The 27226-nt window shown below is 42.5% G+C and overlaps 1 long non-coding RNA gene across 5 annotated transcripts; it reads right to left on the bottom strand.

Moving 5' to 3' along the window:
* Window positions 1–641: 641 nt before the first annotated feature.
* LOC110365802 (uncharacterized) lies at window positions 642–27226 on the bottom strand. Of its 5 annotated transcripts, XR_010467083.1 has the most exons (6): window positions 27040–27224; window positions 26445–26516; window positions 17753–17855; window positions 8265–8415; window positions 7608–7896; window positions 642–2101 (listed from the first exon to the last, which is right to left on the bottom strand). It is a non-coding gene; the product is annotated as an uncharacterized LOC110365802 (long non-coding RNA). The 5 variants fall into 5 exon arrangements; XR_010467079.1 differs by lacking the exon at window positions 642–2101 and having other exon boundaries at window positions 7307–7896; window positions 27040–27226; XR_010467080.1 differs by lacking the exons at window positions 642–2101; window positions 27040–27224 and adding an exon at window positions 26631–27004 and having other exon boundaries at window positions 7307–7896.

The following is a 27226-nucleotide window of genomic DNA, read 5'->3' as shown; positions in this document are numbered from 1 at the left end:
CCAGCACAACCTGGGGTGGTGAGACAAGCTCTGTAATGGAAACAATTGTGCCTTTGTGTCTGGGAAGTCAGAAAGTGTCATTCTTTGAAACACAAGAGTCTGTTTCGGAAGGAGCATCTCTAGCAGAGATGGGCTGGAGCTTTCCAGGGCACCATGGAGACGTCCAGTTGCATAACCGTGACAGTCACAGTTTGCTGGAAAGAGCCACAAGTTCTCTCTCTCCTGCTAAACACAGAACATCAATGACCTCAGCCCTTGGCTGTCCCATCCATCTCCAACAGAAAATGTTGGAGGGAACATCTCAGGAACCCCTCCCAGAAGTTATAAACTAGCGCAGCTGATTTTACAGCTACTAAAATACAGCAAAGTTCAAAACAATACCTTTGCGAGTTGACTGACTGGTGAATGGGAGCCAAAAGCAGGAGACACGTGGGTTTATACCGAGGTGAGCAATAGGCAGAGCACAGCTGAAGTCCCTGAGCCCGGGTTTGAAGGCAATTGCCGAATTTCACCAGCTGAGAGCCTGTTGCTGTGTTTTGCAGCCACCGGTGTTGATCTAATGAGATCTCAGATAAGAAGCAGTCTGCTTCATTTCTTTGTTCATTGAAACTAGAAAGAAATAGCTGACCTTTTGGAAAAATTCTATGGAACTCGGTAGAAATGGGACTGAGCGTGCTATGGAAATTTAATAGACTCCTATGCAGAAATTACTGTAAATATTGTAGAATTTAATAAGAGCTTTTATGCTTCCTGTTGGGTTATTTTTAACACTCTTGCAGAATTCCATAGTGGGATATGATTATATATTAAATTTTAATAGTTATTAAAAAAAAAAAAAGCTGTTGAACACTATCATTTTCTATTAGGTTATACATTAGGAGTGTTTTTCCGCTTTCAAACAAAGCCCGAACAGATTTGAACACTGTACATGAGCAAAATAATCCCAGCTTGGGGAAGATATTAATGAAATCCAGGCTGAAAAAGATGTGCAGGAAGCTGCTGTAGTGTTTCCATTTTCAATTTCAGTTGATACAGGTGAATTCAAGAGCAAAACAAGGTTCACCACATCCTAATTGTATTTGGGGGCACTGTCAAAACCCCAAACTTTGAGATTTTCCTTAAGGAAATCGCTTTGATTCATATCTTCTTTTGTGATCAAGGAAAAGTTTTCCTGCAATTTGAAGAGCCTGTATACATTTAATGTCTTTTCTAATCTAACCCCATGTGGTACAGATCAAAAACCTCCATGCAGTTCAGCGCATGAAGCTCAGTAATCCTGTGTTCTGTGTGAATTATCCTTCAGGAAGACATCTGAGACTTCTGTGAAGATGTCCAAGATGTCCATTGCCTTCTCATTATGTCTTCTCATCTGGTTGTGTGATTAATCACTATGATTTCTGTAGGACTAACATGGTCATGCCTCGTTAGCTGTTTTTAGCCACCACACATTCATTAGTCAGGCATCATCAGAACATCTTGGGTTTTTAACACCATATTAGGTTTTCACAAATTGTGCCCAATTTTTAGCGAAGTGCTTGGGACTGATGGTTGAATTCAAGTCCCATTGAGCAAGGGGTGAATTGTTCTCTGCAAGCTCATAAGCTGAGTGTGCCAAGATGAAGAAAGATTGAGGAGGATGTGGTCAGCTGCAAATATCATGTGAGTGTTCCCAGTGTTTGGGATGGCTGGCTTTTTTGGCAGAATTTTGCTAGGAGAAAATTTGCTAATGAAAGAAGAAAACTGAAGAGAAGCTCACCAGATGAGGGTGCCACCATACTGTCCTCAAGCCTTAAGACATCAGGAGCTCAAAGTGTCCCTTGCGGGGGCTTCTCTGGTGTTGGTTGAACTTCTGAGGTGGGTCCTTGCAGCCGTATTTCTTGGTTGTCCCCACCTGCCATGGCCAGGTTGGTGCCACGGAGGGCCTGGCCGTGGGGCGGTGTCTGTGTCCCAAGGGCAGAGGGCTGTACAGGCACCTCCAGCTCCAGCCAAAACCAAAAGGACATCATCTGAGAGATGGGCAAGGGGAGGGATCCCTGTCCAGGGCTTTGAGACAGGTGACTTGGACGCTGAGCTGCTCCAACACCACGGGCGATGCAAATGTCTGCAAGAGCAAACACATTTCCCACTGCAGATTCCATCTCTAGTTATTTCTCATGTTGGCAGTATTCATTCTGACTCCATTTACTTATGCTTACTAATGCAGACAGCGTATTATCTTTTTTTAGCTTGAAAAGGGAAGTCTCCTGCAATATGTTGCCAGTCTAAATTGTTCCATGACTTGCCTACATTTCAAAGTAACTGGGGGAATATCCACAAACATAATGGCAATTCTTTTCCAGTCCCATCTCCTTCAGTCAGCCTTTAACTCACTTACCAGACACTTGTTATTACCAAAATAATCAGCAGAAGAAAATACACCAGTGCTGAATCAACACTACTGTCCCTTTTTTTCCTTTTTATATTTTTTTTTAATACTCATGTAATTCACTTGGTTTCTCTTGGACATACACCAGCCTGAAACTGTAGAAGTACAGCTGGCTAAATCCATCACATCTTATTACAGGTTATCATTTCTCCTGTGCAATAAACACATTTGACAATTAGCAGTGAATTGATGAGTGACTCAGTTTGGGCTTTGCCATTTGGAGGAGGAGATCTCTTTACTGTTTTGTGCTTAACAGAAAAGTTAACAATACAAGATTAATCCGTAGAAAATGCAAAAAGCTGCTAAAGCCATTAGCATTTCTTATAACCAAAATGACAAATGGTCTTTACATTAATCTCAAATCACTTCTTTAAAGCAAGGATCAGGAAAGAATTTTCCTCGAAAGGATATTGCTGTCCAAATGGGGAGGTGTTTGTTTCATGGGGCTTTCTCATCTTCTGTGGGATCAATATTTGTAAGGCCAGGTTGGCCTTTCTGGGTTTGATAAAGCTATCAGTCCAATTTACTTTGATGAATCTTCTGCTTCTATTAAAATAAAATAAATAAAATTGCAAACTCTGCAGAGACAAAGGACCAAACCACACCATGACTCACACCATACAGTAAACCTTTCAGGAGTACTATTGCAGTAATTCAGATTTAACTTGTTCAGTTCTGTGCCTTACTGCATTAAACAGGGATATTTGGCCAGCTGGGTTTTTTCAATTTCAGCTCTTTATTTGGGGGGAAAAAAATCTGCTAATGCCAACCACTTTACCAAAGCTCTATAGACATCTTAAAATAAGGATTGAAGGAGATTCTTGAGGAGGAACCTGTTCCTTCCCCCTCCCCAAAGCAAGACCTTATGTCTCCGTTCCCCAGGGACCAGGTTTCCCAAGGGACTGTCAGGTACTGGGTCACTGCAGCGTTTCTCCCATTAGGCTTTATAGAGAAATCCCTCGGCCTTGCTGTCTGAAATGGACGCTCACCAGGAAAACACAAGGTACTTCCAGTGCAGGCTCAGGATACCAGCAGGTCAGCTTTGGTCTCTTCAATGTGCAAATGAAATGAGGCTGGTGAGAGAAAGAAATCTCTTTCCTTTTCATTTGCTAGAGTATATTAATGTGTTCTTGATCCCAAGGTGATTCTCATTTACTCACTGTAGTTACAGTACTTTAATTTTTCCCTTTTTTTTTTTCAGTGTTGTTTTTGCTGGTTTGGGTTTATTTTGTATTTTTTTTTTTAATCAAGAGGTTTTTTTCTATTCATGCAAGCTGAATAGTTTCCTACTGGCAAACTTGTCCTAACTTTGCTTTACCATTGCATTTTTCCTTCATTTTGTTTCCCTGCTCCTACCTGGTGCAGGGATTTGCTCCAGCACTGGAAATAAAGGGTGTGGGTGATGCTGAGGAAAATAAAGACCACCTGGAGCAGCGTTGATCTAAGGAGCAGCATGAAAATGCTCCACGCACATCCATTAGTGAGAAAAAGAGTTTTGTTTGGCAAACCTCCCCATCCAAAAGCCAGGTGGGTTGGGGCTGGGTAACTGCAGGGTAACTTTGTGCAGCACACAATGAAATGGGTTGGAACCGAGATGCCTCGTTTCGCATTTGCCACAGATGTAGAAAACAACAAAAAGGCACATATGGAGGTTTCTTACAGCTCAGCTGATGCATGGTAACTTGTTAAATCTCAGTAACTTGGAATCTCTTCCCGGCAGTTGAAATATAGCTCTCTCTGGGCTGGCAGTGCTTTAGCAGAATACAATGGCACTTCATAACACTTAGCGATGTTTCATAAAAAAAAACATGTCCAAATTATATCATACGGGAAGTACGTAGGATGCAACAAAGAGTAGGGGGTGAAAAGGAGAGGTTCCCAAATCAGTCTGCACTGGAAAATCATCTGCAGGTTCCAATAACTGTGTCAGCTGAATCGCTTGGGCTGCTTTTGTGTGCAGAATAGTGCAGGAAATCCCAACAAAGCAGAATTTCTCGTAAGACTCCTGGTGCATCAGCCCGCGGTCCGAGCCAGAAAGAAACCACAAGAACAACTGCTCTCCTTGCTGTGCGGCTACTACAAGTCCCAGGTGGAACCTCAAAATGAAATGTGTGTGTGTGTCAAAACATCGCAGGACTTTCCAAAATCCTCTCGTTGGATGTAGTTACAGAAACAGGCACATGATGAGGGTCAGAGGGTTGTTCTCCATATTGTACATTGTTCTCTCATCAGCTTGGCTGGAATTGACCCAGTGACTTAATTTAATACTTTAAAACGTTTCTTGTATGTCTCAGATTTGAGCACCCAAGATTGTGTATCGCTTTGGAACATCTTTAAGGGAACTTTAGAGCTGTTAGACTTTCCTAAACAATGGACCCATTTCTTCATTGTTTTTCTGAGGTGGGTATCTACTGAACCAGAAACGTATAAACAGTGAGAACAATTGTCTCTAAAAGGTCTTAAAAGCTAATCTATACTCAAGGCTTGGTTAAGGGGCTGGATTATCCTATTCTTACCTTTTAAAGGACCAAAACAAGGAAGGTGGTAGACTGACAATTGTAATACAAGAGACACGCGTAAGTCAAGTTTAAACATTATTAGTGTCTTCTGAATGCCTGGTAGATATTCAGGGCTTGATTTGTATTGTGGAGTTCCCTCAACACCACACAGCCTTCCTCCCTTGTGTGGACCTGAGGTCTTCCTCATCACCAAGGAGGGAAATCTCACCAATGGACCTCATGGGTTATCTGTTACAGGGGAAAGCAGGGGAGGCAGCATCAGACTCCTCTGGTTTTGTACCTGTGCTGGTCCCTCAACGCTGTGATGAAGCTGAGGGAAACCAGAGCACCCATCGAGGTGTCCCAGTTCGGGTGTTGTGTATAATCACCATGTCTTGCAATGCTGACATTTCAGCAATTCCCATTGCTGAATCCAAAACTCATGAAGAGGAGGATATTGTAATTTGTCCACTAGCACTTTAGCTGGCTCGGGTTCCAGCTGGGAAATGTTCTTGGTAGAAATGGAACATTTTTTATTATTATTTCCTAAAATCCTTTTGGGAGATAATTTTCTCAGATTTATTCCACAATGTTCTTTATCCTTTTCTCATTGGGTTATGAAAAAGATGTCTGCAATTTCTTTTTTTCTTCAGGGGTGAATTTCATCCCTTTTGCAAAGTTTATGAACTACCCAACTCCTTTTTAAATCCTACCCTGTAGATTTAAGAAAACATAATAGTTTTCATCTTGCAGCAAAATTTCTTGGAGAGCAGAAGTGAGAATTCTGAAACACCAGAGAAAAAATTACCAAAAGAGCTCTTCACTTTTACTAGGGAGATATTACTGTGTGAAAAGTTGGGACATAGCACAAAAAATATATAGGGTAAAAAAAATTCTTTATGCCAAGGATCTTGTTGTATTGTCTAAATCTCCAGGAAACCGCTGGCACTATATGGAACTTACAGTGAGACTGAAAGCACTAAGACTATGCTGAAATGGAAGTCTTGTTAAATTAACTTTTTCCAGGGTTTGCAAGAGCTATTTCCCTTCCACCTGCTGACCAAACAGGATAACAGTAAAATACTTCCTCTTAGTGACTCACAAATCTGTCGGAGGTGACGGGGCCCAATGGGAGTTTGGTGATGTCTTAAATAGCGATTTGCTTTTCGCCTCTTGGCGAACGGTGTTCTCCGGACTGGTAACACCAGCTGCTTTTCCAGGCTGTGGAAATGGGAACCAAGAAATGTCTGCTGTTGGCTGTTTTGCTCTCAGTCCACCCTGGGCATCTACAGCTCAGTGTGATTTAAGACATACAAAAAAAAACAGGGTGAGGGTGAAATTTCAGAAGTGTTTAGTAATGTGCTACCTCTTAGAGGCTGAGAAATTATTCGCTAAAGCTGATAGTCCCATATCCCTGCTAGGAGGATGGTCTCTCCTCCACTGCATGAAACAAGGTCTTTATTTGTTCCAAAGTTAATTTGATGGGGGAATTTTTCCATTGCAGGGTATTGGAAGACAAGGGGTCCACAGCCCTGGCAGATGATCCCACACTGACCTGTTGAAAAAATGAGCCCAAATCCTTTTCCAAAGGGCAAATCAAAGGTTTGTGTGGCCCAGCACAGCTCATTCAACACTGTCTTGGAGGTAACACAGTAATTAATATCTGAGAACGCTGCTCCTCCAGCTGACAGCCAGAAAGCCAGGAGAAAGTTCACTCTAGTAAATCTCAACTGCAGTTTTTTCATTTCTATTTCCCTGCTGTAGAGGCAAGACAACAACGGAAGATTAAAGTGAATTATTATATGCTATGGGTTTCGGAAACATCCTTTTGCTTCCTTCCTAGGTCATGCACAGTCCCGTGGTTTGCGACTGCAGGCTCGGCTCCCGTTCCCAGCCCAGCAGTTTCCCATCCACATCACGCCAAGACGCTTTTTCAACTAAACGTGTCTCCCAGCGTGTTCGTAAGGGGAAATGATTAACTCAAAGCATCTATAGAAAGCTATACTTCCTATTTAAAGGACAAAGCTGAGTGGGAAAAAAATCACTCTGGTGGTTTCAAAGAAAATGTGCTGCACTTTTTCCAAAGACTCCATGGTGTTTTCCGTGAGGGTTAAAGAGCAGTTTCTGCAGGGGAACATCTGCCATCTTACTGCACATCTTTGCTTTTTGAAGGAAACACATCCACTGTTTCCCTGCTTGTAATAAAATCCTATGCATCCAATGAAAATACTGATTCCTAAATAATCTCTAGGCACAGTGCCAAATTAAAGCATAAGCTGGAGATCTAGTAAATTAAAGAAACTGGATGTTTAGCTACACCACTATTAGCATTTGGACTTGCATTTAACTGATGATCTGAAAACAAGGTGAAACCCATGAATGGTCAGGCTCAAAATACTTTGGTTTTATTTTCTTTTGTTTCAGAAATGTATTCAGGACTAAGACATTTATTCAAAATGTCCTCCCAGCTCTCCACTCCCCCTGAAGATTTTAAACAAATGTTAAAGAAGGGAAGAAATAGCATAAGCAAATTTCAAGGGACAAGATTAATGGCTACGCATCTGTCGTTTTTTTTTCCCATTCTGCTAATAATCTACCCTGAAATATTTCTGTGTTTTCACTGAGATGTGCGAGCAGACTCTCGCTGAAGTTATCTGAAGACATCTGAGCAATTCTGAACTCACCGCTGGCCTTACGGTAGTGACTGCCTGGAAAGCCAAATGGAACCAGTCCCCTTCCAGCGGGGTCATCTTCCTTAGCACATTTTAACAGTGAGACGCTGGTTTTTCTTCTCCTGAGTCATCACTTTGCCCATTCCATGACCCTCAGGATGGGTGAGTTTTCTGCCTGTGGGTTACTCCAGCTCAAAATTCATAGCCAGAGGTTTCAAAGCCGATGCCCCGACTTGAAGCACTAAGTAAACATGATGTCTAGGATGAAGCCATTCCCGTTCTTATGCAGAGCAATCTCTCCCTATAAACAAAAAGAAATGTTTTCAGTTTACATATTTCCAGTTTACATAGCATGGCAGGCTTACGTAAGTAACAGGGGAAAAGAGAAAAATCTAATGAATTCATAACAGCCCAGCTAGGCACAGGATCCAAAGCTAAACCTGTCAGGATCTGGACTGGGGAGGATGCTCGTTGGGAGAGCTGACAAGTGAGACTGCGGAACCACGAAGATTTATTGTACACCAAATTAATTCCTACGCTTGCCGAGCAAAGTTGCTGCCCCAGAGTAAATGCTCTCAAAAATATTTTCCATCGTGAACTCCAAGTCCTTTTCCTTGCCCAGATTCCATCACAACAAACAGCCCAAGGATTTACATGCTTCTCGCTTACCTTGTGATGACTGCCTGGGGTACAGGCTTTATGAAGACAAGAGCGAATGGGTGCAACCCCCCTTGGTGGTCACGGAGGAGGGAAACTGAGCAGAGATGCCCAAATGAGGTCCTGGGAAACAGATGTTGCTCCAGCCCTTGGTCTGGTGGATCTGTAGTAAGAGTAGAGGGAGGACATGTCAAGCCCAGGACCGAAAGTGACCAACCTCAAGCTCACTAGATATTTCCCAACACAATACGAGGCATTTTCCTCGTAGTCAATACCAGACTTTAAAAAGAGCAGATTTCGGATAATCCTGGGGAGGTTTGAAATTCACGTTCTATTTTCATATGCACATGCCCAAAACAAATGAGACAGAATCTCATCTTTAGAAAAGACATTCCTTTGTTGTCTGGCAGCTCCTAATCTGCTGCTCAGCAGCTAGAACTGGCTTACCCCAAAGTCATCACTACCTTGTCGATGTGCAAACTTCTACATAAAAGTGAAATTCTTCTTATCTGACTTCAGGGTGCCTACAAGTCAGATGACTGATCCTGAGCTTATGCTCTGGCCTCCCTTTATATTCCCTGAAGAAAACCAGACATCTCCAAAATTTTGCTCTGTCTGACTATAGGCACAGGGCTGATGAGATGAACCTGCATCTTCTCATGGGCTATAAAGGGATCATAGATAACAAGCCCAGGCTGAGGTGTCAGCAGCCTATTTATAGGATTTCAATAATAAATCTAGAAAATTATATTGTCATAGCAATAAAAAATCCCAAAATAGCATCTCTGTACCACTGCCCATCCACATATCTCCTTCTGCTGACAAAGATGGCGTGGAAATGAGCTGAGGGACGAACAACAGAGGCTTCTGTGATAAACAAGGCTCAAAAATGGCAAATGGAAAAGGAAAAAAAAGATATGTCTGTGTTAAAGATCACAGGATAAATGAACCAGGGGTGTAGCAAGAGCTGAAGATCAAGGCAAGTGCAAAGTGCGTTGAGGATGGAGAAGGAAGATCCCTGGAGCAGGTGCAGAGGAAGATGTGGGGCAATCAGTGTGGTGGAGAAGAAACTAAAATAACTTTGTTTAGGCTAGGAAAAGGAGGAAAAGGCTAGGAAAAGGATCGCTTTCTATAAATAGTCCAGGTAAACCCCCAGGGAATGGAGACAGTTATTTACGCTAAAGGACAATGTTGGCTCTGAATCAAACTGCTTGTGAGTAAATAGAGGGTGGAAACATGAAGAAGATTTCTGAGCATCACAGGAAAGATGTTCTGAAACAACTTTCCAGTCGCAGCAGGAACCTGAGCACTTCTAAATCCGTCAGAGCAGGAAATGGATCTCAGTGCCAAGATATCTTCCAGATCTACATTACTCATGTTTTATTTAATCTTTATTTTGCCAATGACAAATTTTACCCTGCCTCAGAAAATAGGACTGGGCAGAATCTTGAGAGTCTGTGGAGTTGATAGCTTGACCGAAGGCAGGTTCGTTGATATGGAGAGGAGCTGGGACAGCCCCTTCTGAACACCCCCCAGTGACATCCCGCAGCTTTCGAGTCGTCCACTACCCTTATTATTGCAACATTTTGTTCATGGATTGGGGTGTTTTCCCATTATCTAGCCTTCTCTCCCTCTCTGCATTTAAAGCCCATCGTTAGGCTGATGGCGACTAACGAACCAATGCAAGAATGGTGGGATTTTTTGCCCTGGGAAAAAACGCCATGGAATCTCCTCAAGGGAAACCTCATTCAACAAAGACTATGGAAACAAAACAAAACCAGGAGTGGTGACACTGTTTTGAACATCACTGTTCTGCAAACAGGGAAACTGAGGAAACTGGGTTCAATTTTCCTTTCCTCTTCATTAGCCTTTTTCCATAGCCATGTACAGAGAAATTTGATAGTGATACAGGAAAAAAACCCGCATTCCCACAAAAACATTGGGGTGCATGTTGCATCAGCAGCGCGTGAGGATAATGCAGGGTGGTCTCTTGTTTGGGGATTAGCCTCATGCAACTTTTGGCTTGGCTCTGAACCCGATAAAAAATGTTCTAGCCCAGTTTGCAGAGAGTTGTGTTCTCAGAGCTTTATCAAATTGCGTTATTTTTTCCTCTTTCTATCTGAGGTAAATTGTGCAAGACAGGCACTAGGTTTTAAGTAGTTAATACCTTGGTCAAAGGGGTTTGCTTGCTGTATAAAAGAGATTTCTACCATTTGTTCTTAAAACAAATAAGTTATTTTATAAAGACTAGTTCAATTTACATAGGGATTCTTAGCACGGAAGGAGAGATAAAGAAACACATTTCTGGTTTTTTCCTCTTTCAAATTCTGAAAAAGTCAGTTTCATTCTACCTTAAATTTCTAATTTAATCAGGCTACTGTAATCTTGAGTCATTCACCACTGAGTTGACCAAAGTGCAGCAAAGCAAGAAAATGGCTTTTTCACAGCTGAAAATGAGTCAAGTCTCCATCTGAGCCCCTTAGATGGAGAAAAGACAAAGCTTGCAGCAAGCTGAGGTGGGGAAGGGAGTAAGGTTTGCTCAGTAAAAGCCAGCTCTGATCCCTCTTACCTTGATGAGCAGCAATAACCCTATGTTCCTAACGAGGAGGGTAAATATAACCTCTGCCAAGTACCTCATCAGCCACCTCCCTCATAGGTCATGTCTGAACCTTCGTACCCCAATCACGCATCAGCGGGTGGTGATCAAGGGTTGACGAACAACCTTTCTTCTTTGGAAATTCTCTATTTCATGGAAGCTCCTACTGTGTCTCACCCATTGCGCTGGGAGCCCTGTCCATCTCCCACATCAGAAAAAAATCCATTCGTGAAAGCAAGCAAGTACAAGGGCTGAGTAAACTTGGACACAGCTCCCAGCCAAAGTATGAGTGTGTTCCCAAACATGGAGAAAAGTGCATCTGATTCTTCTGCTAAGGCATCCAAGGAGGGCCACAAAATTATAGTTCAAACTATAAACAGAATGAGTACATTTTGTTCATTTTCCTGTTCTCTTTATAATCGATGCAATATGAAGAGCTGCTATCAGTGGAGTTATACAATCAGATGGCAGCAATAAAAAGAATGTTAGCAAGTCTAAGATATCATAGGAGGTTGACTGGGGGAAGCAGTTATAAAACAAGACCATTTATATCTATTTAGATGTGAACATTAGATTTGTGATAGTTATTCTGATGTCTGTCTGCCCACTTAATACTCAACTAATGGACATCTGCATCCTGTGGTTGCCTGGAGAAGGGTCAGTACTGAGGGTTCTATGTGCACGGCCATGGTTCTTTGTGCACCTTGAGTAAGGTGCGTGTTATATACAGTGACAACGCATCCAGATGAGTTAATCTTATGTATACAATAAATGGATATGGAGAATTTCATAGTTATTGTCTGTTTCACTGTTGCATCATTCTATTCCATTCCAAACTCATGGAAGGTTTTAATTTTTGTTATTGTTATTTTAGCACAAATGGGACTACAGGTTTGCAGCCTTACAAATCCGTGGCGTGAGGAGTGCAATAAGTACAAGATGGGCGTCTCCAGCAGCTGTCAGCGGGGAGCCTTTGCTGCAGCATCTTTTGTTCTTTGGTGTCTGAAAAGGTCCTGGTCCTCAGGACTTGTTTTCTTCTCTTACAGCCATCTCTCCTCTGCTAGTGAGGGTGATGAGGGTGATGAGGGTGGTGAGACACTAGCACAGGCTGCCCAGAGAAGCTGCGGATGCCCCATCCTTGGGAGTGTTCAAGGCCAGGTTGGACGGGGCTTTGAGCAACGTGATGTAGTGGAAAGTGTCCCTGTTCATGGCAGGGGGGCTGGACTAGAAGATCTTTAAGGTCCCTTCCAACCCAAAACCATTCTGTGATATCTGCAGAATGCACTTGGAAAAATCTAGGGACTATCAACATGAGAGCTGTGAAGCTTTAAAAACAAGCAGAGATTTCACCTGTCTCTAATCAGCCCCATCTCATGGTTTGGCTTTCATTTCCCCACGGCAGAAAAAGAAACGTATAGGATTTTAATTTCCTTGGCTCCCAAGAGCTGTATGAATGAGACTGCAGCATTGCATTTGCCTTGTGTTATTAATGGGCTCCATGCTTGCAAATGTCTCATTCAATATATTTGCTCGAAGTGCTTCCAAAAAGGGAGAAAAAAGAAGAAAGGAAACATCAGGTTTCTAGGTTTAATGTATGTGACCTGACAGCACGAATACATTAGATCTTCTACAGAAACATACAATTCCAGCACTGTGCATTGGATCTCCAGCCTTTTTATCTTCATCTGGACTCTAATCAACGTGCTAGCATACTGCCTGGAAATAAGCCATATTTTCCTGCCATTCTGGCTCATACTTTCTAGCCATTTGAAAGGGTATGACATGCCTTCTTATAAAGTTGCTGTAAGTCAGGAATGTTTCTGAACTCTCTGTTCAAGCATCCTGAGCATCTTCCAGTACATCTTTTTTTGCCCAGTTACTCAGTCCCCCAACACCAGAGCCAAAACTCCCCCAGTTCTCTGCAGGCACAAGGCAGCATGGCTCTGCTGAAGGTCACATGCTCCTGTCTCACTCCTGAGGGTCTCATACATTGTTTTTAATTCATAAGGAAAGTACCGTCCAATAATCCTGAACTGAGACCTTCAAGGTTTCAGTTGTCTCCTAAAACTTCAGGCGGGTTGTGGCATTTCCCCATTTCATGTCTGGTTTTCCCTTCCCATGCTCTGGCTTATCTGCAAGCCTTTAAGTTCTTAAAAGGAAGAGCTGTTTTGTATTACACATCTGGACAGTGTCTAACGCAAGAGGGCCCCAGTTTGATTAGGGTCTCTTGTGACTACCGCAGTACAAACACTGCTAAAAAAATGCATTTGAAGTGGAAAAAGGCAGTGATGCTTCTTTTCCAGTTAGCTCTTACCTTGGAGAAGTCTGAGGGAGGTGGGCTTGTCAGCCAAAGGCAAGGTGGCCCAACAAGAGCCCTCTGGGCATGGCCAACCCTTTGAGCTGTCCTCAAAGTGCTGCAAACCAAACTGAGCCAGAGCTGCCCCCTGTGCAATTCCTTCCAGTGTCTGTAGTGCTTTGCGCATCTAAACGTGCCACATATTTGCCTTCCCAAAGCAGGTCCTGCTTCTGTTAACAGCAATTAATCACTTTATAGCCAGTCTTTTATTGTTATGAACACAGCAGATGTGTTTCCATTAATAGGTCCCCAAGTGAGCCTTATCCAGCATGTCTGAGACTTAATGAAGGAGATTATGTGGCCTAAATAGAGTTTTCATTTTCAGCATCCTCCCATTTCTATCTGCAGTACCAAGTAAGCAAACAAAATGAAGTGGGAATCTTGTTACGGGCTCAGTTACAGTACATAGAACAAACTTGCTGCCAAATAATAAAATGTGTCCACTAGTTTAATGTGTTTAGTAGTACTTGCACCAGTATTTTTACAAGGATCCGAAACAAAATATTAAAAACAAGCACGTAGATGTCTTTATACTGCAGTGGTAATTCAAAGCTCCCCGCTTCCCCAATTAACCTCAATATTTGAGCAATGAGAGGGCAGACAGCCGGATCTCCGGGGACGTCTGTGTCCAGAATATTGTTCAATCTTGGGGAATTTTTCGAGCATGCTGGTTGCCGTTAAAAAGTCATCACTTCCAACAGTGGCTAGGACCTAGCAAGTCTTTGGGTGCTTATAAAATAGTGTCTAACTCACGACGGCAACCACGAGTGTTACCGAGCACATGAGGTTTCTCCACACGAGCCAGCACGGACATGTACTGACAGAGCTGTGATTGACCATGTCCCCGGTCAGTGCAGCCACCTCAGTGCAGGGTTGAGTCCCAGAGGGTTTTGTCACTGGAGAAGGGCAGAACATTTCAATGGGGGTGGTGGGAGCCTGGCCCAGGTTGGCCAGAGAGGTGGTGGATGAACTATCCCTGGAGATGTCCCAGGCCAGGTTGGATGGGGCTCTGAGCAACCTGAGCTGGTGAAGATGTCCCTGCTCATGGCCGGGGTGGCACTGGGGGAGCTGTGACACCTATTCTCTGCTTTACATTGTCTGACACTTATTAAAATTTCATCTTTAACCACTTGGATCTTGAAAGCAGATAGTCAAGAGGCTACATCTACTCCTTATTCCCAGCACAGTAAATAGAGGAGGCAGTTCCTTGTATCATACAGACAGAAAAAATCCTGTGCATTTCAAATAAGTCTTCTGGGATTCATAAGGAGCACCTCCACTGTATAAACGTATCATACCATTTTAAAATCCAGAAGGGTCATCTAATAAATTCTATAGATCTGTCTTCCACTGGTTTGTGCAATAAAGGATATTAAAATATGTAGTGTCTGCAGGATGGAGCCACGGGGGAGAGAGCTCAGTCACTCAGGACCGAGTTTTGAGCCATTAGGCAGTGACAAACTGGCCACATTCCTACGGGCAAGGTGGGAGTACAGTTGTGTTTCAAATCACAGGGTATTGTTCTGCAGATCATTTTAACTCACGAACATGTATTCAGTCCCTGCACAAAATGCTTGAGGTATGACAAAATGGAAAAGCAACGAACCTCTTTTCTCACACATGTCAAAACAAGTTTATCATAAAAAAGATAGATAACTAACAAATGATCACCCTTAGCCATGTCTCTTTCAAACAAAACAAAACAAAGTGTTGCGCTTTTAATTAAAGCCCAATTAATTTTAATACAGTGAGGAAATCACATCTGGGCCCGTTGCTGCTATATAGCGTCTAACCGCAGCGTGCGTGAGGTTACGTCAAGGACTTGCTTGTCAACTTTGCTTTAACTCACATATGGGACCGGGCATGAAAGAAAACCCAAGAGTTTTTACTTTCTCCAGTAAAAGCCAAACTAACATAAGAAGAGATTAATGGCAACGGCACTGACTGCTTTCATTTCCCAATGAACTTTCTCAAAAGTACCAGTAATGAAGATCAGGTTGGGTTTTCTTTTTCTTTTTCTTTTTTTTTTTTTAGAAAAAAAATCTTTTCATCAGAGAAAAGACAAAGAGATACTTAAAATACATACACACATCTGTTCTCCCATATTAACAACATTACGTCTTTCTCCATGTGATGCATAATGAATCATCTCAGTGTGTTTTGCTTTATAGTTTTGTACAAATCCAATTCTTGATGACTGTTACTGTAATAACAATATTTTCCAGTTCAATAGTACCTTTAATTCTGAGTTGCTCAGTGCAAGAAACTGTAACAGGAAGTGAAGTGTGTCGAACCCATTGAAACATCTAGAAAAAGGGAGGTGCAGCTATAATTACCAGAATTAGAATTTGTCTTATAATGGGGAGAAGATAATGGTGCATATATTTTATTTTATTTTTGTTAATGCAGACATATAATTTTCACTACATCTTGATTAAACAAGGGAGCGTTGTCATCTTCTTTTTTAATGTTGGAGAAGTAAGGCTTACAGCTCCTTACAAACACTTTTCCATTACACATACTGAGCAGGTAAGACCTCCCATCCAAACCATCCTCGGCCCCATGTGTTGAGCAAGGGGGACAGGTCCTGCAGCCCACCCACCTTTTGGAGAGGTGCTGAGGTTGCAGTGGAGCAGAGGAATGAGCATCCTGCATCCTGCATCCCGCATCCCGGTCCTTGCTCTGCTGCTCATCAGACACCCTCAGGCAACACGTTTGCCTTCATGGCCTTCATTCGGTACACCTACGGATTTTACCGACAGCCCTCATGGACTAAAATTATATCCAGTTTTCTTTTTTTCCCCAGGGAAAGGTAATCTGAGCTTTTTTTCCAATGAATCATTTGAACTGCACTAAACCCCAGTTCGGACGCTGTGGATTAGTGGGGATTAATGTTTCTAAGTAGGTATCAAAGCCATATCTACATGCTTCCAGGCAGTGGAAAAGCACAAATCTTGGACATCTACATTGGTTTTATAGGAACTGTTAATCTGATTTGACAGCAGTAATTAACAGTTCCTTGAAAGATATAGATCCTGATTCATTTGACTATGTGTCTTAAATGGTGCATGAGGACAAAAGTCTTGTTTGTGTTGCTAGCAGCACCCAACGGGAGCAAAGGAATGTTTTCTGCAGTGAAGAATGATTATGATGTTTCTTTATTTAAAAAATTTAAATTAAAAAAAAAAAAAGAGAGAAGAAAGAGCAAGAATCCTTGATTCAATTAAGTCTTAGTCATGTAAATAGTTGGGAGTTTCCAGAAAGTAATGTCTTTACAGCAGGATGCCAATGTAGTTTATAATTAAAATGTAAAAAATGTAGGAAGGTCGCCAAGGCTTTGACTGTAAACAAGATTTTCCTAACCCACCCATGACTTGGCATTTTGATGCTGAAATTTATCAACAGGAAAAGGTGATGATTTCTTTTTTTGGACTGGAATGGAAACTAAGTTAGTTTGTAGAGAAATAAATCTTGTTCACAAACTTTATTTGCTCATTACAAAGGCTTTTAGTATTTGATCACACTTTGAATGAGAAGGATTTTCTGGAAAGGGTTTTTGTTTTGTTTGATTGGTTGCTTTATGTAATAACTACTTGCTATTGTATAATACGAAAAGCAATGCAAAGCAATCAGCTTTTACATAACAACAATTTAATTACAATAATTTAATTCAGCTTTACTGTGCCAAAGTGATAACAAGACAAAGCCTGACACTGGCAGCAAATATCAATGTTTAGCACAGAGCAATTCCAAAATATCGTTGAACGCTTTCTCCAGTTTCTCAACCAGCACCCCTAAGCAACTTCATTATCAAGTCCTACACAGCTTTGTTATTATTTACACCCTCGTCTGATTTGGAAATCAGACAGAGCCATTGACATAAGGTGATTGAATGAATCATCAGTTGTATGTTCCTGTATAGATGTAATATCATCCAGCAGGAACAAATAGCTGGAACCTGCTCATGTCCCACCTAAAGCCTCTAAGTCCGGGAAGTGATTTTCCCCTGGATTTCAAGCACTGAATGAGGGTGAATTTTAAAATGCGATATTGTCTTTTACTCTATTACACTTCCCCTTGCATGAAAGCAGTTGTTGAATGGAATATTGTAAGCAAGAAATCTTCTTACATAAAGTAGAAAGGGCGAACAGAAAGGAAGGGCTTTTTAAACTCTAACTTTTGCTTCTTAGAAAGTTCCTTCTGGTATGGTCAAGTCATATGGAACTGGCAGAAAGCTGTATCTGTCTCTGAAAGGACTTTTCCACCTGAGCTCTTCAGTACCTGTTTCATAATGAACCTCAAGCAGCGTAAATGCCCTTTGCCAACATCCATCACTCAGCCCTGTCTGAGCTGCATTCTGGGTTATTGTAACCCAGAATCAAACCCACCCGGACCCAAGCAGATCAGCCATTTGTGGAGATAACCCTCCAACTGGTTCACCACTGTCCTGGTAAACGGTTATTTTTCCTTGTAGCACTGTGTGAAGTCCAGGCTTTATATTTGAAACCGTAAATAGGTAAGATCAGTAAAAGATCACACGGCACATACCCTCACTATTAGTCCTCCATGAGCAGTTGGGTCCACAGCTTTTCTTGTCCAGGTGTCTTCATCTCTTTGTGGAATGGTCGTTGTGATTGCAAAGCTCGAGCTTCTGCAAAACACAAGCTGTGTGATTTAATCAGAATTTATTTGTTATCAAGCAGCTAAAAAGCAGCGTTATGGCTAGAAATTGCAAGCAAAAAGTAAATAATAAGTCATGTATTGTTCAGCTAAGCTTCTTGAAGTGTGTTTTTGTGTTTTAATATAGCACCAAGCATGTTTGCATTTTTTTGTTACAGAATATAGCATTCAGCAGCTTGTGATACACCAGTTCAGACTGTTGGCAGCAACGATCCAGTTTCCATTTCTTTGAGTGCAAGATTCAGGGTGTGGAAACTTTCTACTTCCTTGGAAACTCTTCTGAAAATGGGTTTTCACTCAATTCAGCCTCTAAGTGTTTAAGAGGTGACTGAAATTCTGAAAGTGGACTGACTGTTTTAGTGCCATTGGCAACCTTAGGAAGTTTCTCACTATGTGCAGGAAAAGGGGGGGATAAAAGTGGGGGAGAAATCTACATTATTAAAAGTCTAACTCGGGATTTTCAGTGAGCACCTTCTCTCTCTCTCCTTCTCCTCCTTTGAAAAGCAGGAGGTGAAAATAGCACGATACTTTTCACTTCAAAATATTATTCGCCCTCTGCATCAAAATTTCTACCCGTGCAGTTGCAGCTTCACTTTCTGCTATTGCACCACTCGTTCCATGAGATTGGATAAAGGCTTTATTTAACCAAAAAACAAAACCAAAACACCCAAAAAACCCACTTCAGAAAATTCCCACCATTGTCCAAGTAGCAGGCAAGATTTTGTCTGAATATATGTCATGACCAGAAGAATATTCTGAAGGAAAGTAGTAACAGGGGACTGTTGACTGATCTGAGGTGGAGAATCCCATAGGATGGGATTAATTTCACCCACGTTCACTGATCTAAAGTTAGGCATCTATTTAAAGCCGATTTTCTGGTGGTGGGAGCTGATGGTTTTCAGAGGGTGATTCACCCCGTCTGGAGCTGGGTGCATGAATCACCCTCTGGATGCTCTTGCCATTCCCTGCTGACAATGGCAGAAAGGAGACGATGATCTCAGGCCACGTGCTGCTCCGAGGTGGCTGCTGCCAGGGGATGAGTGCTGGGCACAGATTTCTGTCCCCATGTGGCCATTGACTGTGGATTCCATGCGGGAGGACTTGGGGATGCTTGTTGTTGCTGATGCTCCATCTGCCACAGTATAGTCAGGTCAAGAACTGGGATTTTGTTGCCTCAGGCATATACAAAATCAGCAGCCTACAGAAGGATAATTGAGAAAAGGTGGTCACTGCTCAGCATTATTAATAGGTTGTTATTAACTGGAGAAGAAACAGGCGCTTCTGCAGCCTTTGGGTGGTGAGGGAGTCCTCCAAAGCTGGACTACATGGAAAAAATGTATTACTTAAAAATCCATTGTGTTATTGGTCCATCTAGCAGTTAGTAGCACCTTAAGAGAAGGAATTAGACCAGTCATAAATTCGAAGACAGAAGTGAGCCCAGCCTTTCTCAGAGTTTATTCAGGAAAAACATCCTGCCTTCCTCTTGTCTCAGCGTATCTGATTTTATGATGGTGCCACCAGTTCAGAACTGGGGACTCGACAGCCCCAAAAAACTAAAATGCAGCTGGGTCACTGCTCTGCTGGCAGCATGTGAGTGTGAAGGAAGAGACGGTTCCTGCCCAAAGGTGTTAAAAATCAGAATGGATAAACCTTAAGAGTGAGGAAGGGTCTGAGCAGCAACCCTGGGGGTCAACAGAGAGTGAAATCAGCTTCTCAAAGTCATGGTTGAGCCTGTGGCCATATGGCAAACAGGAGAATCCCATCTCCCACATGCAACCTCGGTGTAAATCCTCCCAGACCAGATTTCTTGTCTGACTTTTGAGTAATAGCAGGTATAAAAAACAATATACAACCCACTTTCCCCAAACCATATGACTATTCATTTGTAAAATGATTTGGAATAATTTGGGTTCTGTCATCTGTAACTAAAATCTAGTGCTAATGAACACTATTTTATTCGCAGTAATCTTGCAGGTTGGATGGCTGCAAGACTGCCACATAATAGACAAAACTCTTGAAATCTGTGTGCAAATACTTCCTCTATTGCTTGATTTAAAACTGGCACAGCTGGCTGGGGGAGTTCTATGATATATTTTTGTGCAGTATTTAGCAAGACAGTCATAATCTTTTATGAACTTTCTGCCTAGCTGAAATAATCTGATTTGTGCCTCCACTTAATTTTTGTCTCTTAATCTTGTACTAATCTCACTTCTTTTTTTTCCACTCCACTTTTAGATCCTGACATTCCTTACCTTTGGGCAGCCCTCATTATACTAGAAAAAATTAGTACTGAACAAACTAACCTTGGGATGGTTAAAGAAATAACTCTTTTCCCAATGGAAATATCTGAAATTCCTCAGCAATGCCATGAGAAACTAATCTTGAATTTGATCTGATTTTACAGAATGATTCATGTTTTCTGAATCAAGAAAAGTAAACTTGTTGATTATAGTTTAGGTATCTCATCTTTAAAAGAGACACACTATTTATTTTGTTACTTTCTCCCTAACAAAAGTAAATCTATTTTTCTTTCTATGTTGCCAATATATTATGAATATTAATAGCTGACATCCAGTGTGGACAGAGTAACACGTGGAAATTTAACATTTCTCACCAACCAGCCAAAGGAGAGAAGGCAGGACCCAAAGCGACGGGGGGAGGTTGCAGGGAGGCTCTTCTTGCGCGAGCAGATTTGGGACAGCAAAGTGTCATCTCAGCTCTACTCTCCCGACCTCTGTTTTGAGTTGGCCGCGTCATTTTTGTGTTGCTGTTTTAGTGGAACTGCTTGGAACAGGCTGTGCATTTCTCAGGGTGAGGCTAACGCACATGCCAGAACACAGCGTTTTCGGTTGCCATGGGAGGAATGGGGCTGCTCTTATAACCTGCGTGAGATCTTCTTGGTACAGCCTGGGATTTGTTCACCCTACCAGCAGGTCTGTGTGGGGAGCTAAATGCTCTGTGATGTGACCAGTCCGTCACTCCTCAACCCCAGTGCTGCGTTTGCTTTACTATTACCCAGGTGTCCATCATCTAAATGATTTATAAGAGATTTTATTTTTCTCATATGGCAATTACAGTAGCTTCCTATATGCATTTCTCTTCAGGTGTGGGTGGGAATTCTGCCTTTTTGCATGAACATAACAAAACTATACAATCCCAAAAACCTCCGCAGTAATGAAAAAAATATTGAGTAGAAAGCAAATGCACGCCCCAGTCTTGCATTTATCCTACTTGACTTACACACTTTGAGTCCCACCGGCATTTGTGGATTTACCAGCTTAGGGGAAGGAGAAGGACCTGGCTTGTCCTTGCATGTAATGGGAACACAGTTTGCGAACCAACATCTGAACTCGGGCACAGACACTGAAGCAGTGTGGATGTTGTCTGGGCTGTTGCAGGAGCTGAGCTTCAAAGCAGCTGCTGCCTTGGAGGGGAACTGGCTGGGATGGCTCTGCCTTGCAGGGAGAAAACAAAAGTATTAAATTATGAATGTTTTGTTATTGTTATCTACAATAAACCAGCTACACTCGCTGTTGTCAGAATGCTGGAGCAGAAGGACAAAGTGAATTATTAATTCCTGAAGGCTAATTAGTAGGAAGGATGCTAGGAAAGCCTGCGACTAGGAGTTCAAAGCGTGTAGCTGTGAACAACCATCACCTGGCCTGGACTTTCCGTCGGCCAATTACGTTGTTTGGCATCATACACACATCCAAACAATACTTAAAATAATTATATAAACATTCTAATCTGGTAGTAGAGAGCCTTTGTTAGCAGCACAAGACAACTGAAAGAATTTGATTTACAATTGATTACCAAAATAATATAAAAATAAAACAAAAGCCTCTTGCCAGCTCTTCCTTTTAACTCAGCCAATTCAGTACATGATACAAAGCAGATTGCCCAGACTGACACAGGCTGAATTTCTGATTTCTAGATTTGTCCTCTTTTTGACATGTGCAACTGAAATCTAGTTTAAGATGGTGTTTCTGCAAGGTAAAGATGTTGGGAAAATCTTACAAAATATTGAATGTCTCCAATTCTGATGGAAGGAAGCAAAGAGCTGGTGAGCTGATGGGAAAACTGTTTCTTTTCCCTTTTTGATAAACATACACTTAGTATTAGCAGAATGAAACAAATTTCTTGGGTGGCAGAAGAAGGTGTTGTCATCCCTTCCTGTTGATGATTATCAAAGTGAAAGGGCAATTCCTGTGACTCAGAAACTCTGTGTACTTGGGACTGCACGATGCAGAACCAAAATCCTACCCCTGACCCAAAGATGCTAAGATTCAACAGGCTATTTTCCAGTTAACTTCAAAAATATGTAGAGCAATAGTCATGGGAAATTATACTTAAGTGCAATTATCTTATGGTCCCATAGATCCAGCATGAAAACATGCTGGGAACCAGCCTGCCCTGGCTGTTGGTTGAAGCACATGCACTCTGAGCTCCTCCTTACGACTCTGGTGCCGTATCGTGTGTTCTCACTCTCAGGTCACACGCAAGTGTCAAATCAATTTAAGAAGGGATGTAATCCATCCATATCAAAACTGCGTTCTCTGTAAGCAGTGGCAGCATCCGCAGTTAGAGCAGCTGAGCTTACATTTATTTTACATTGAGGAAATTTAAGACAGTAAAAGAACATATTTTGGCTAGCCTTAATCCTTAGCAACCTCCTAACGATTTACGCAGCTGCCCATTTCTGAAGGACGAACACATCTTGCAGAGTAGAGGTTAATATCTGTGAGAGAAATTTTTTTCCCTCCCTTACTATACTTTCTTCGCCAAATTTTGGTTCCAGATGGAGGATGTTTGCTTGTTTGTTTGTTTGTTAAAAACTGTACCCAACAAAGAGGTTAGGAAAGTTCTAGGTTATTTGTTTTTCTTTTAAGGGGAGGGGAACTAACAAACTTAAACTGAGGAAATCCAGGCAGCCAGAGATGTCTGGACTATCCTAAAATATGTTGCCCTGATTTCTGTAAAAACAATAAATTTCGCAAAGCTACATTCAGTTGACAGAACATATCCAAGGGATAGAAATTTCTTTATCTTGAGTTCAGGGATGCTTCAGCCAAAGGACTTGTTTGAGATTTATTCCAAATTCTTCTTGAATATAATTTACTTCACCACATATCATCTTATAACATAGCTGCTCAATAAAAATGTTGGTAAGCAGCAGCTTTCTGTTTCATGCCTCTCTTTGGTGGTGTTGGAAGGATGTCCTCAACATCCTTGGCAATGTAGGCATGACCATTACCACTCACCAACCCCACTTTTCCCTCCTCCTACCTCTGCCCTCCAAGCTCCTTTCCCAACCACATGTCTCGGTAAAAACAGAAACTGTCCAAATGTGTATAAATATTACCTCATGTCAGTAATATTAGCAACTTGAATAAGCTATCCTTGGACATGCTGAGCTGATCTTTTTTCTCAGTGTTACTCCAGTTAAGTCACTGGATGGATTTGAGGGGTTTTCACCACCTAAATGGTGAGCGTGGTCTGGCCCTCCAGCTCTGAGCCACCACTGAGACTTGAATCCAAGAAGAAGGAGGATGAAATGCTAGTGAAGCCATCCCTCCTGTGGATAATATGCTGTTGTACCTCCTAGTTGGAAAATAGTGCAGTATACCTTGGCCTGGAGACATCAGCCTTTAGGAAATTTCAACAAGTAAAGGTGCAAAATTGAGAAGAGCCTGAAGACAGTGAAATAATAAAGGAGATCTTGAAAGAAAATACTGTAACCTCAGGAAAAAAAGACAGCAAAATAATCTAAGGTTCCATCTGATCAATGGAAAGAAGAAAAAAGTGAGACAATAAGGCATGTGATGGAAGAGGGGATGGGTTGCTTAGTAGCTCATCTAAGGAAGATATTCTAGTATGTTATACTCCATTCTGAGGCCATGATGGGGGGAGTTTGCTGCCAAAGAGGAGGATAACTAGAGGAGAAAAGCAAACAGAAAAAGGGATAGGAAACGTGTCAGGCTTGACTTGTGAAGAAAGGTCAGCAGAGGTGTATGTGTCCTCCTTGTTTGTGTAGTGACAACATTGAATGGAGCAAATCGCAGCTATTTAGGTAATTTTAAGAGAGTTACTCTGGAAACACAGCAGGAGCCTCATCCCAGCTAAAAGCCTGTGCTAGTGTGTAGGTACCATTGCAGAACTGTATGACAAAGTGCAGGAGGTCTGGGGACAAAACGGAATAAAGCAGCATCATGCAATGTTGTATGACCAATGTATGTGAGGGCCCAGAAGGACTACGAGGAGGAAAAATGTCCATTATTCAGGATGGGAAAGAGATGAAAGCAGCGGGATTGGGTCCTTGGGCACCTCTGCTGACCTTGGGGATGGATGGGCCGATGGGATCCCCATACCCACACTTCCCAACATACATCTGCAAATCCTGCGAGGGACAAATGCAGAGCAGCTGCCAATTGGCCTTACAGATTCGAGGGCTAACATCCAGTTGGCGCCCAGTGGGTTATTCACACTGGAACAGGAAGCAAACTCCTTGCTGCAATTACCCTCCAATTTCTACTGTTTACCCCAGGAATAAACTAATCGCTGCTGTAAAACACCCCTCCCACCAGGTTCAGGAGTAAAGTTTGGAAGAAACGAATGTCAGCCAGTTGGTCAGTGGCCAAAGGACTGGCCAGCAGCCAACTGGCATCCCATGTCTTATTTGCAATGGAGGAGGGCTCGAGTGCCTCGCTGCAGATAACCTGCCTGGCACTTTCTCCTGTTGACCCAACAAACACACCAAATGTCACACGCTACATCAGCGTTTCCCTGGTGGCCTGGCACAAACATGGTAAACGGCAAGGTCTTCATTCTCCCAATGAATAAAGTAAATTTATTTGAGAGTTAGAAGCAGGGTCTGAAAGGGATGTGTGAGCAAGCCAGAGAAGGGCTAGAAAATTCCCATGGAGATGGACAGCGGACATCTCTTGGTGATCTGGCCCTAAATGCCACCTGCCACTGTATATACTGAGTCTGTTTTCTTCTTTTTTACATTTGCTTGCAAGAAACGTGGCAGAGGATGTTGTCCTGCACCTGTATATGTGCTGGCAGGGTTTACCAGCCAAAGCAAAGAGCAAAGTACTGCCTTGTCGTTCTTGATCCCTGCCTTTAATTTGCTGTCACTGGTCATCTCGGGGCATCTTTGCATCCCGTTCAGGGGCCATCAGCCTGGATGGAGCCAGCCCGCCTCTGTTTGCAGCCGTAAACCCGGAGGAGGGTCTTACAGGGCTGTCTCTTAATTGCAGTGCACTCCATAATCACTCCTCTATTTCTGTCTTTCTAAATTCTGCTCGCAGCGGCAAAGCCAATTTTGGACACCAGAAGTAAATATTATTTGTTTTTCCCTTTAGTGTTGTCATCCCAGCAAAGAGGAGTGACAAGAGTGAGTCACTGTGGCATTTTGCAAAATATCCCAGGAAAAGTGTTTGTCTGAGAAGGTGAGAAACCTAAATGCAAGGGAGGTGACAGGATCCTTTAGGGCCTCTCAGAAATTATAGGAATGGAATATTCCAGCACGGGTGGACAGCGATAAGCAATAAAAAGCAGCCAAATTCAGAGCCGTCTGAGTGCTTGACTTTTGCCGGGTAGATATTAGCAGTTGTATCGGGTTGCATGCCTGACTTTTCCTCTTCTCCATCAGGAATGGCGCTTAGCTCAGCAGCTCAGGTCCCCAGGCTAAGCCCCTGCTCCAGGCTGAGCTTTGCAGAGCTGCTGTCCCCGCTTTGTAATGGCACCCCTGGCCCTGCTCCCACTACCTCGGCTTGTCACCCGTGCCTGGGAAAAGCAAAGGACACACAATAAGGTGTCTGCAGCAGCCTCGCACCTCTCGCAGGTGGGAATGGGGTCGTGGGAGAGCCAGAGAGGGCTCTCTGTAAAACAACATACAAAAATGCAAGGATTCACTGCTTTTGCATTTCTACAGTGTTTCACCCAGTTATCATCAGCATCTCAATGCTCAAATCAGTGCTAAGGGAAGCAAATACGTGCCCAGGTGGGTTTGCTAAACCCTCGTCCTGTGTGTGCAGTGGGACTCGCCACCTCCCATGGAAACAGCCAGTGAAGAGGTAACCTCAGTGCATCATGGACAGGGACACAGAAACCTGACAAGTGTAAAAAGATTATCAAAGGAAAAAGAATGCTAAAAATGCCCCGCCTCATTTAAAACGCTGACTTGTGCCACTTGTTCTTAAAGCTTGCAAGCACCAGAGCCTGATATTTTTTCTTCATCGAATGTATATGTTCCTCTTAAAAGAAAGAAAAACCCACAATAGAACCTATGTACATTGCTGCAAGACTGTAAAATTTAATAGCAAACAGATTACATACTTAGCAATAGACTAAGCACAATTAGACCTCACATTCCTCTCACTCCTATAAATAACTCTCAGTTTCCTCTCTGTGTCTGCAAATTTCATTAGTATGATGGAAAGAAAAGGAAAATACACACACAAAAGCCCCAAACCCTCTTTTCTTGCAAAGTCCAGAGCCCTCTCGATCAAGGGTTTTGTTCAGCCCTGGGGAGACAGTGGGGAATCAAAGTACTCACCCCCACCAACCCTTGGGCCACATGTTCCTGGCCATGAAGGGAAAATTTTCTGCAGATGGCTTAGGAATTCACCTGCAAGAAACAACAATTTAGAAACAAAATCCCCCCTCTTTGCTGGTCTGGGTGTGCAGCCCACAGCTGAGGCCGTGGGGAGCGGGCATGTCCTGCTGCCTTTTGGAGCATCACCTTGGAGCATCATCAGAATCTCCGTGACCCAATTTCCTCCTTGCAGCGTTATCTTCCTCTGACTTTGTGAATTCCATTACATTTTTACCAAAGCAAAATAATTGCCTGGCTTTTTTTCTGCATTCAGTTCATTGTTGTTTTAGTCTCCAGTGGCTGGAGGATGCTGAGATTGAAAGATCCAGACGAATCTAAGGAGTTAAAGGCTGGAAGAGCCTATTGTTCTGCCCCAACACTTAATGAGTTCTTACCCAATCTATTACTTTGCCTCATCTCTCCATTCCTATCAGCAGAAGAGTAGCACTGTGTGTCTGCAAATAATCAGGTCCCCGTCCTAAAGCCCATAATGAGTTCATCCCAATGCAAAAGAAATGTTATCTCTAATGTGTTAAAAAGCCAAATTGCTGCCTACCTTTGAAGTGGTGCAAAGTCCCAATCAGCGGTATTGAGGAAATGAATCACTTGCGAAGTCACGCTTTGAACGCCACCTCGTTATTATTAGAATGGGCAAGCAGAGTTGAAGATAAAGTTTGATTCAACACAATGGAAAAATACAGTACAGGGGGAGAGAGGCCTGCCTGCTAAAGAGATAATGCCAA

The sequence above is a fragment of the Columba livia genome, chromosome 18 (genome assembly GCF_036013475.1).
Source record: "Columba livia isolate bColLiv1 breed racing homer chromosome 18, bColLiv1.pat.W.v2, whole genome shotgun sequence".
Lineage (NCBI taxonomy): Eukaryota > Metazoa > Chordata > Aves > Columbiformes > Columbidae > Columba > Columba livia.
Note: the sequence above shows the minus strand (reverse complement) of the source record. Positions and strands in the feature narration are given on the sequence as shown.